Source organism: Pteropus alecto, unplaced genomic scaffold, assembly GCF_000325575.1.
Source record: "Pteropus alecto unplaced genomic scaffold, ASM32557v1 scaffold86, whole genome shotgun sequence".
Classification (NCBI taxonomy): Eukaryota; Metazoa; Chordata; class Mammalia; order Chiroptera; family Pteropodidae; genus Pteropus; species Pteropus alecto.
This window is the reverse complement of record NW_006442109.1, coordinates 12,830,615-12,841,322: the sequence shown is the minus strand read 5'-3', so window position 1 is coordinate 12,841,322 and position 10,708 is coordinate 12,830,615.

The following is a 10,708-nucleotide window of genomic DNA, read 5'->3' as shown; positions in this document are numbered from 1 at the left end:
ACCACAGCTGAGTCCCCTCTTTCTGACCAGCCTATTGCTACAGTTTCATTGCATGAATACTTCACTTTCTGGATTTTCAAATGCAGGTGAGAAACAATGTTTTGAGAGCATTTTACAAGTAAATGTTGCAGGATTCTTCTCTAATCCAGAAAACCAAAATAAAATTATAAAACCAAACACCACTGAAACAGTTGCAGCAATGAGAAAAGTCAATAGCATTTGACTAGTCATAGTCTAGAAACCACAAGAGTGCCCTCTTAAGAACTCAGGTTCCTTTTCCTTTCTTTTTAAGAGCATATCTAATTTTTGTCATCATTGTTAAACATTTAACTGGATTGATTCAATTGACTGGCTATATTTTGACAGCTCAAAGTATCAAGTTATTTAATTAACTCATTTCCAATTAGCATAGTTGCTGCTAACCTGGTGTAAATTAAGTCTCTTCAGACTCTAGAAAAAGAAAGGAGGCCAAAGGGACTGAGATTTCTGGTGCATATCTCATTCTGTTAGAAGTTTCCAGTTCAGGTCAGACCCATAAGATAATGTATTTTTTGTGGTTAAGTGTTAACTGGCAGCCAGGTGCTAGGAGAGTGCTGAATCAGCCCAGAAGAGGGGGTGGAAGGAAGAAGAAAGTTTAGTTTATAGGCTGAAGTGAGCAAAGGAAACAGACCCTGGTGAGAGTTATGTATTGCTCAAGGCGGGCACAGGTGGATGGAACTGCAGGCCAGGTCAGAAAGAGAGAAAGATTTATGTTCTGTGCAAACAAAGGGCAGAAGAAAAATCACCAATCCGGTTGGGCAGCACTGAAGTGAAGGAAACAGCTGTTCATACAGTGAGGGAATGGTCAGGTAAGATGGGCTGGAAATAGTAATCAGAAGGCCATCTGCTGACCCTGGACGGCAGGCCCTCGAGGCACGGAACAAATCCTGTCCTCCAGGAGGCCACAAAGAGGGGCCAGTACCAGCCGGGCAAGTAAACAATGCCAGGACGAGGCATTAAAGTTACATGAGCCTCATGTAAGAAGTTGCCCAGCGAGTTTACTTCCGAATGTGAAGTCGAGTGGAAACACAGTGTTTTCTTATTTGAGAACTTGGCAAACCCACTCTGCTGGGCCTCTCTGTGAGGGAAGAATGTGGAGAGGTAGTTCATCAAATGTCAGCGCCCATTACCCATCACCTTCTCCGGAGGCTGCTGCTCCACCCCTCCTGGCAGCTGATGGTGGTAACTGTCAGGCTTGCACTTGGGGTAGCTGCTGGCTTGGGGATACTGCCATAGGACCCCAAGAACTCGCAGCCCAAGTAAGGAATGTGCAAGGCAGCCTTTGACCATGGAAGGCAGCCCACCGGTCAATAGGATGGGAACAGAGAGGAAGGAGGAAACAAGAGCAGGAACGGGCAAGGAACAGACAATGACCTTGTATTAATGGGTAGCACACCCCAGTGAAAGGAGGGCCAGCATGAGTGGGGTTTTGCTCTAGAAAGCCGGCAGCAGCTAGGTCTTACCAATACTAATGAGTGTCATTATATCCCTTGTACAAATAAGCCAAATTTCAGACAAAAGATGGAAGAGAGAAAAGATCTATGTCATAACACAAAATACAAAATGTATGACCAAATGTCACTAAAGAACTAACTGATAATTGGTGGGACAGCAAAGGCAATCTGAAGAAAGCACTGACTGTTTAAAGTACTAAGATTATTAAGATTAATAAGAGTGAGTGTTGTGACATTCCTGGTTAGTGACCAAAATACAAAGCTGAAGTCAAATCTTTTGACTATATATATGTATACACACATACACACACACACACACGTAGTAATATTTATTGAATTCTTATTATATGCCAGACTCTTCTATTTTTAACTCATTTAATCCTCACAACATGCCTATGAGGTAGATAGTATTTCTATCCCCATTTCACAGATGAGAAAAATGAAGCACAGAGAGCTTGTGCAAGATAACACAGCTGATAAGTGTCTCAGCTGAGATTTGAACCAGTCATTACAGATCCAGGGCTAACATCTTTAACTACAGCACTCTTTCTTCACTTGAAATACTGAAATCTCAGAAACTTTGGTGATGAAAAGGCTAATTTTCCATTCTGAGCTCCTCAGAGCCAGTCCTCTCTTCCTGCTCTCCATACTCCAGTCCTCATGCCTGCTGCTGAGAGGTCATCCCCATCATCTCTATACCTTTGGATCCTTCTTTTTCTTCATACCCCAGCTCAAGACTCAAGAGATTAACTAGCTCCATGCCAAACCCATTTCCTCCTCTTCCCAGACACATTTCTCAACCACCTTTGCATTTAGAGGGGCATATGACTGCATACCAGCCAGTGGAATGTGAATGACAATGATATATGACACTTCCAGGCCTGGTTTATAAACCAGCATGGCGAATCCTCCTTCTAGTTCAATGCAAATAATCATGGAGACCTGGGAAGCCACATGTTGAAGATAGTGAGGCCATATGATAGAAAGGTCTTGATCCCTGATTCCTGCTTAGAGGAAGGCTGCCCATTAATCAGGAACTCCTATCTGAGTCTTTATGTAAGTGGACAATAGACTTCCATATATCATATTTAAATCACTGTACCTGGGAGCTTGTTTACTTCAATAGCCATCAACACTCTAGTATAAACTTTTATGGCTCCACCTCTACACTAGGCTCTTGTACTTATAAGTTGGTTCCTGACCTTAAAGAAGTCATAGAAAGGAGGAAAAACAGAGCTAGACATAACTAATATAAATACAAAAATTTTGCAATAAAAGAATGTCTAATATTTCATAGGAACACAGTTGAAGTCAGGAAAAGCCATTAGAAATATAGTGACAGTTGAGGTAAAGGTGAAGTTGGCATTTCTCTCTGATAAGCCTATCCCAATTATTCCATCACAGCCCTGGATTTCTCCCTCTCTCCCACCTCCACCTTGCTGGCTTGTACCTCATTTTAAGTTACATAGTGAAAACTGTACTAGAAAAGTGGATTATGGTGCCTACCACACTCACTATTCCTGTCCAAGGGAAATGCTCCTTGGTGCCCCATGCTAAGAGAAGATGCCCCAAGCTCTGCCTTGAGCATGATTTTGCCCCTAATTAGGGTGGCCCAATCTCCAGGTTGATTAGAGTCCATTGGAATTGAATGGCGGAACCCTGATGGAATTAGCCTGTTTGTTCAGGATAAAAGACAGACACAGATGACAAGAAACACGGGCTGTGCCATAGCTTCAGAATGCAGATCCTGCCACTGAGGGATTGGTCAGCTTTTAGTGGCAAGTGGCAGTAGTTATGGCTGATTAGAGCAGAAAAGGGATTTGTCAAAAGAATAACAGGAAGTTCACTGAAGCCCTATGTCTTAGTCAGCTTGGGCTGCTATACCCAAATACGACAGACTAGGTGACTTAAACGATAGACATTTATGTCTCACAATTCTGAAGACTAAGAAGTCCAAGATCAAGGTGATAGCAGATTTGGTTCCTGTGAAGCCCTATCCTAGCTTGCAGACAGCCAATTTCTTGCTGTGTCTTTACATGGCAGAGAAAGAAAGGGGGAGGACAGGGAGGGAAGGTGGGAGCAAGTGACTGAGTGAGTGAGTGAGCGAGCGCAGAAGTTCTTTTACCTCTCCTTATAAGGGCACTAATCCCACCAGAGGGGCCTCAACCTTATAAACTCATCTAAACCTAATCACCTCCCAAAAGGCCCCACCTCCAAATACTACCACATAGGTGGTTAGAGCATCAACATGTGAATTTGGGGGTCAGAACACAAACATTCAATCCATAACACCCTTGACAAAAAAGCAAGGTTTGGGGGTTCTACTGCTGGGATCCACAGCCAAATCACCCTATAACTCAGTTCCACAAACCTTTGCCATTAACCACTCAACGAAGGACTTGTTCCATTAGTACTGCTGCACCAGACAATGCCCTGTTCATCTTCTATGCAGCGGTCCCCTACCTTTTTGGCACCAGGGTCTGGTGCTCCTATGAGAATCTAATGCCTGATGATCTGAGGTGGAGCTATGAGAATCTAATGCCTGATAATCTGAGGTGGAGCTGAGGTGGTGATGCTAGCGCTGAGAAGTGGCTGAAAATACAGATAAAGCTTCATTCACTTGACTGCTGTTCACCTCCTGCTTTGCAGTCCTGTTCCTAACAGGCCATGGACCAGTACCAGTCCGTGGCCTGGGGGTTGGGAACCCATGTTCTATAGCACTTGTCACCTCCCGCGTTGTGCCATGATCATTTCCAATCAAGTCTGATCCCCATAGGAAAACAGTAGATTCATTGCTCCATGCCTCATCAGGAGTCTTGAGCACAGTGTGGTTAAGGAAGCCATCAAAATCTGATGAATAAAAGATTTCCATATAATATGATAGCTATCTAAAGTAATAAAGCTGCAATAATAGTAGCTACAGTATATTGGGTATTTACTAAATACTAATAACTTCTTAAGGGCTTTATTTTATCTTTATAGTAACTTTAAGAGGAATGTGTTATTATTATCTCCATTTTACAGAGGCAGAAGTGTAGACTAAGGGAGATAACTTGCCCAATTTCACTCACTCAGTAAATTGTAGGAACAGGATTCAAGCTGTTGCTTATGTCTCCATAGTTCACGCTCATTACACTTTTAGATCATCTAAAATAGACCCCATGCCCTGCCACATGCTCATGTTAAATGCCATCAAGATAAGAAAAATTCCCATAGTCCTTTTCTTCTACTCACTTTTCCCTCCTCCCCGAAAAGATAATAATGGAAAGACACATGACATATCCACCACAGATTACTGTGTCAGTCCATTCAGCTAATTTTAAAAAAGATGATGCTAATTATTAGAGATAATGAAAACTTGCTCTTCAACCACAACCCAAGGGGAATAGTCCAATTGATTAACGGGGATTTCAACTCACACATTCAATTTCTCCTGCTCATTTTGTAATAGATGGGAAAAATTGGTTTGTAGATAGAGGTTTGTGAGAGCTAAGTGTCTAAGACACTGAAGGGAGCCACCTCATTAAGTCCTAGGCCTGGTTAGGCAGGCTCTCGAAACCAGAGGCAAAGCCACCGGCAGGTAAACTCACTACAGGCATTATTTAATGAAAGTCTGCACTTTATCAGATCATTCTTCCCGAATCCTAGATTTTTTTCTGTGATTTTTCTTTCTTTCTTTTTTTAACCATTCGTTAGTCTTTAAAAAAAAAAAAAAAACAGCAGCAGTGAAGCAGTTAAAAATAAATCTAGGATTTGCAGAACAGCAAGAACTTAATCATAGCAGCAAACTAAACCCCAGAGACAATTTTAGTCTGAAAGTTAAAATATGGTGTATCTGACTCTGAGTAAATTGACTTTTCACAGAATACTCTAACATAATGCATAATAGTCATGTACTCCAAGAGAAACTCCTGGGTATTGGTTCAGAGCCCACAACCAGCAGGAAGATCACAGTGTATGTTGAATAAAATTACCCATTCTAAAGGTCCTCAGCTATCTTGAATATTTTATTAAAAACCTTTTTGTGGTAGAGACCAACCGGGACCTCTTTCTCCTAGGAGCAAGCTGTCAACGGTAGTAGAATTGAAAAACCAGACAGAGTCAAGCTTAATTAGATCTCCCCCCACCTCCAACCTTACATTTCTGGTATATTCTTTCCTGACCATACAACTTGATAAATAATAATAGCGGGATTCATTTCCCCAGACCTTTCAAAAAAGGAAAAGCACAACTGTGGACAGGTGGAGAAAGAAAATAAAAATGTAGCAACAAACTTCAAGACTCTGGACAAAATATTCGCTGAGTGATAATAATAATGCAATCACAATAATGTAATCAGAAAACTCACAGAGCTGCCTCAAAGGTGGCACTCGGCAAAAAGCAGGTTGCAAGTTCAGATCCGTGAGTAAAGAGTTTCTGAGTCTCTCCTTTAAGGTCAGCACTTTGCTGAGTGACACGGGAAAAGTGACCATACATTCCAGATTTTATGAGAAAACTTCAATTCAAATATCCTCTTCCCTCATTCCTACACATCCACATGTTTTCACTAAAGCACATGTCCCAACTCTGGGTTCAGAAAATATGATAGTTGAAGGGATGGTAGACATAACTCACCACTCATGAGGACTTTGTAGTTTAGTTATGCAGTAAAGGAATAACATCAAGGACACTGGGCATGGACAACAGAGTTGTGAAATCATCATTATTTACACCAAGCTCTCTTTTATAGATTGTTATTTTCTGTTTCATGACTTTAAATTTTCCTAAGTCCTTAAGTATAACACCTTCCCTTTTTCTAATTTGGCAAAGTGCAAGAGTTCGGATAACATTTCACTTGCCTCATATTTTAAGCTGACTTTCTATTAACAGCATTATTGTGAGGTAGTCTCATTTTGAGGATACCCCTTCAGTTAAGCTACCCTTTGTAATAATTTTTAGTGTGGCATTTCACAATTTAATATGAGCCTGGTTTCTTTTGAAAAACGTATGCATATCCAATTTTCCCTTAGTTTCACAACACACAACACATCTGTTATTTCAATGATAACAGATGTTATACTGAAATTGTAATAACTTGTGAGTTAACTGTATGCAAAACTTTATAGTTACACACATTCCAATAACTTAATCCTCTATCATTATCTCTTCAAATTGATTTAGCCCTGCAGAAGTTGGAGAAAATCAAATATTCATTGTGTTTGCTTTGTGCATATATACAAAAATCACGTCATGATTTATCTCTCCTGGTATTAATCCTGTCTTCTTTGGAAAGATGGGGTAAAAATCATAACAGAATCAACAATTCCTCCTCTCTTTACTCATGAAGATAAATTTCATAGCCAATTTGGGATTAATATGCATGCATCTGTATGAAAGCTTTTTTTAGTAGATTTGTAGGCACCCTATAAATCCGATCTGCATTTCTAGCCATTAACCGTTTAAATAAATGATCTTCCCTCTTATCTCAGGGGCACAAGCCTACCCCCATTTGGCCATTTTACCTTTTATTAAAGAATCATCTCTCTTCTCCCAAAGCAAACTACTTTTCTTTCAAGCTTCTCTTTTGTCTTTACCCCCCAAACCTGTGCTGAAATGTGTGGGTTACAATAAAACATCCACCAGTACATAGCAGACAGTGGACCAGTATAATGACGGGGGAATGTCTGGGGGAGCATGTTACAGTCAGGATAGTCTCCATCCTCTAGTACTTTCAATACTGGTACAGAGCAAAAAATCTTGTGCAATGACAGTGAGTAAATCTACTCTTGGAAACTCTGTGTTTCTGACCATATGCTAAGGGGAAGGGCAAGGTGGGAAGGGCTGGGGTCCAGGAGGGCATCGCAGAGGAGCATAGCATTGAGCTGGGCCTTGGAAATTCATGGGATTTTGGCAGACCGAAATGCAGGGAGAAAGCATCCCCAATAACACCAAAGCTCAGAGGGGGCTTGGGAAGGCTGCGTGTCAGGGGTGTGAGCAAACAGAGCTCTGGCTTCTCTTTTGGCTGATCTGCCCCAACAAGAGGACCACACACTCCTGTCAATTTCCAATCTTGTCCTTTCACTTTCCTCTGAAGAAAATGTAAGGAAATTCTGGTGTTTTCACATATATGGTTCACCAAACACACAGCCCCAAAAGTTGGACAGGCCTGGGTAGGAGAGGAACTTCTGAGGTAAAGGATCTAAGTGTCAGTGACTCACTGGGTCCCAATTTTTGTTTTGGTCGATGGGCTCTACTGACTTCAGGAAATCAGTTCTATTATGTTTGACTCTTTGCCAGGCTAACTTGGCATGGCTGCCACGTATCCTCAAGGGATCTCCCCCAGACCCCTGACCAGTGAGTGCTCAGACAACACAAACATGAGTTTCACTACATGTAAGTGGGAAGAAAGATCAACAAGTGTCACTATATATATTTATAAGAGGAAAGAAAGAGATGCTTGGGGTGGGAACAGAAAATGAACTGACAAGTCAGATTTTAAAGGCTTTGATCTCATCCTCTGTGTGGAAAGGCAAGAGTGCATAGCTGGCTTTGCAGCCAGACTGTTTGGGTTCAAGTCTAGCTCAGCCACTCTCGAAGGGTAAGTCATTTGACTTCTCCGTACCTCAGTTCCCTTCATCTACAAAATGGACATGATAATAATACTTTCCTCATTGGGTTATTATAGAGATTACAGGACATAAAACATGTAAAGTTCTTAGGACAATACAGAGCATACAGTATTTATGCTGTATTTGTGATTATTATTGGGCCATATGCCTTCATTAGTGCTGGTTTTAAAGGGCTAGAGTCTTTGCAGCCCACTGATAGATGAAACTGTATCTAGCTCAGTGGTCCTTCCACCCACAACCTGAGGATTTTCCCCAGCCTTTACCTTGATATTCCTCCTTGGATCTCCTTTGATCTGAGTGATGTGTTAGGTGACAACTTCTGTTTTGCAGACTTAACTCCTTTTATCATCTTTTAAATACTGCTCATTTCTCCAGAAAATAGAATCCATTTCTACAAATGCAGTGCTGGGCCCAGCAGGCATGCAATGAAGGCCTGGTGAATGGAGGCTGACCGTTCTGTTTTCACTAGCGGGCTCCTCTCAGCCCATTCACATCACTGTTAATGATTGGTAAGTAAACATTTCCTCATTTGTTATAAAATTCCTTCACTTGTTATAAAGTCTTCATGGAGTATGATAGGTTTTATGCTATTCTTAAGGACAATAGGAAATAATGTGAGCTACATGTGTTACATGAGAAACAAAATACTAGATCTTTTAAAAAATCAGAAACAAGATAAAACAATTATTAGATACATATTTGTAAAAGAATTCTCCTAGGGGCAGAAATAGACTAAGAGTATTAAGTTAAATTCTAATTCAGTGGTGTTTGAAAGTTGAACTTATTTGACTGTCCATTGTAAAAATTTGTAGAGTATGGACCCTGTCTATGTACACCTACTACAGTGTTTTGCTTAATCTTCATGCCTCTATGAAGGGCAGCTCATTGTTATTGAGTAGAAATAACAGAGCTGAGTATAAATGCCCGGAGAGCACCAAGGGGCTGGGGAGTAGAATGGGGGTCACTCAAGGGAAGTTTCTTTCCATAAAATGAAAATAAAGTAATGGAACCAGATGGTAGCCTGGTGCGATTGGCGTTTGGAAAGGAGGAGGGCAAAAGCCTGGCCATAGAGGACACTGGAAACTCAATTGTGAAGGCCGTCATGGCCCCATTGAGACAATGGGAAGCCAAGAGACAGGTTTCTCTATTGTCCTTATAATTCTTAGAAGATTCATCATTCAGGTGCCAGTTGCTTGAATTTGGCAGGAAGACATGGATTCTTAACCCTTGGACACCTGAACCCTTAGGCAAGACCAGTAAATAGGCCTGCACTATTTCACGGGGATTCTAAGTTCTGGTGACAGCTAGATGTTCACTAGTGAAGTTCCAAGGTAAAACTTAAGAAAACCTTGGCCTAGGCAAAGTGCCTTTTCTGGGTTTTCAGTCCCCACCTGGTACTTGATAAATTTCTTCTCCAACAAAGTCTAGTTTTGATTCCCCTACTTTATCAACTCTCAGATCTGTGGGTCTTTATGGATCTGTCACCAATCTGAACTGTTTCTGTAAATCTGTGGCAGAAGTCAGAGACATTCACACCCCAAAGGATCCTGTGTGTGCAAATGATTCTTAGTGCTTCTCTTCCCAGAGTGCAGCTGGGCCAGAGACCACAGCTCTGCTTCTTCATCCTGAGCCAGGCTCTGCCTCCCTTCTCTGTCTGCTTAGAACCCAAGGTCTAATCTACTTGGTCTAATCTACTGCAACATGAAGGATATTGGGGTACACAGTCTGTACAGGCAGGGTATTTACACCTACATGCATGGTTACGGAGCCAGCTTTCTCGGTTTAACATGGGTTGCTTTTTTTGTTCCACCTTACATTTCCCTCAGGTCAGCTAAATTCTCTCTATATTAAAGAAAGCAAGTAGGAAAAAAAATGGCATAGATGATAGAGGCTCTGTTCATCCCTCTGGCAACCAAAGCAAAGTTGTGACGGAAATAAGGAGCAGCAGCAAGGAAAAATTGCCTGGGATCTAGATGAATAAGTCATACAACTAGGGAGAAACAGACAAAGAAAGCACCCTGCAACAACAGAAGGTAAGACAGGGCGAGGACACAGGGCTACCCAGTCGCGAGCGGCTGAGTGAGCCGGAGGCTGTGGCAGATGCAGAAGCCTCTTAAAGGGGCAGTGTCAGTGAGTGGATTTTCGCAGTGGCGGACCTACTCACTCTGAGCAACAGTGCTGATTCGGCTGTGCGCGGGGGACACCAGGGACTTACAGGGAGACACTGTCCGTGCGAGGGCTTAGGGAAGACTAGCTCTGTACAGAAGTGTCGGCAGTATCCATTGTTCCCTGTTGAGCCCTCTCCTCTCCCAGTGCTGCGCTGCTATAGACCTGATGTTTTCAAACTGGATTACAGAGGTCGCTCCACCCAGAAGATTCCCTGAAACCCCTCCTCCTTCAACTCGCAGCCCCACCCAAGCCACATCCAGGTATATCCTCAGCCAGTCAGGTGCTCCTTGCTGAGCAGCACCTAGACTCACACTGGAGGCAGCTGGCCTTGGTTTCTGGTGTGGCCTTTTGAGGTAACTATAAGCACAGCATCTGTGGATTGCTTGCTGAATCTTAACAGGTGGCCACAGAGAGGCAGAGTCTAGGCTAAATTTGGCC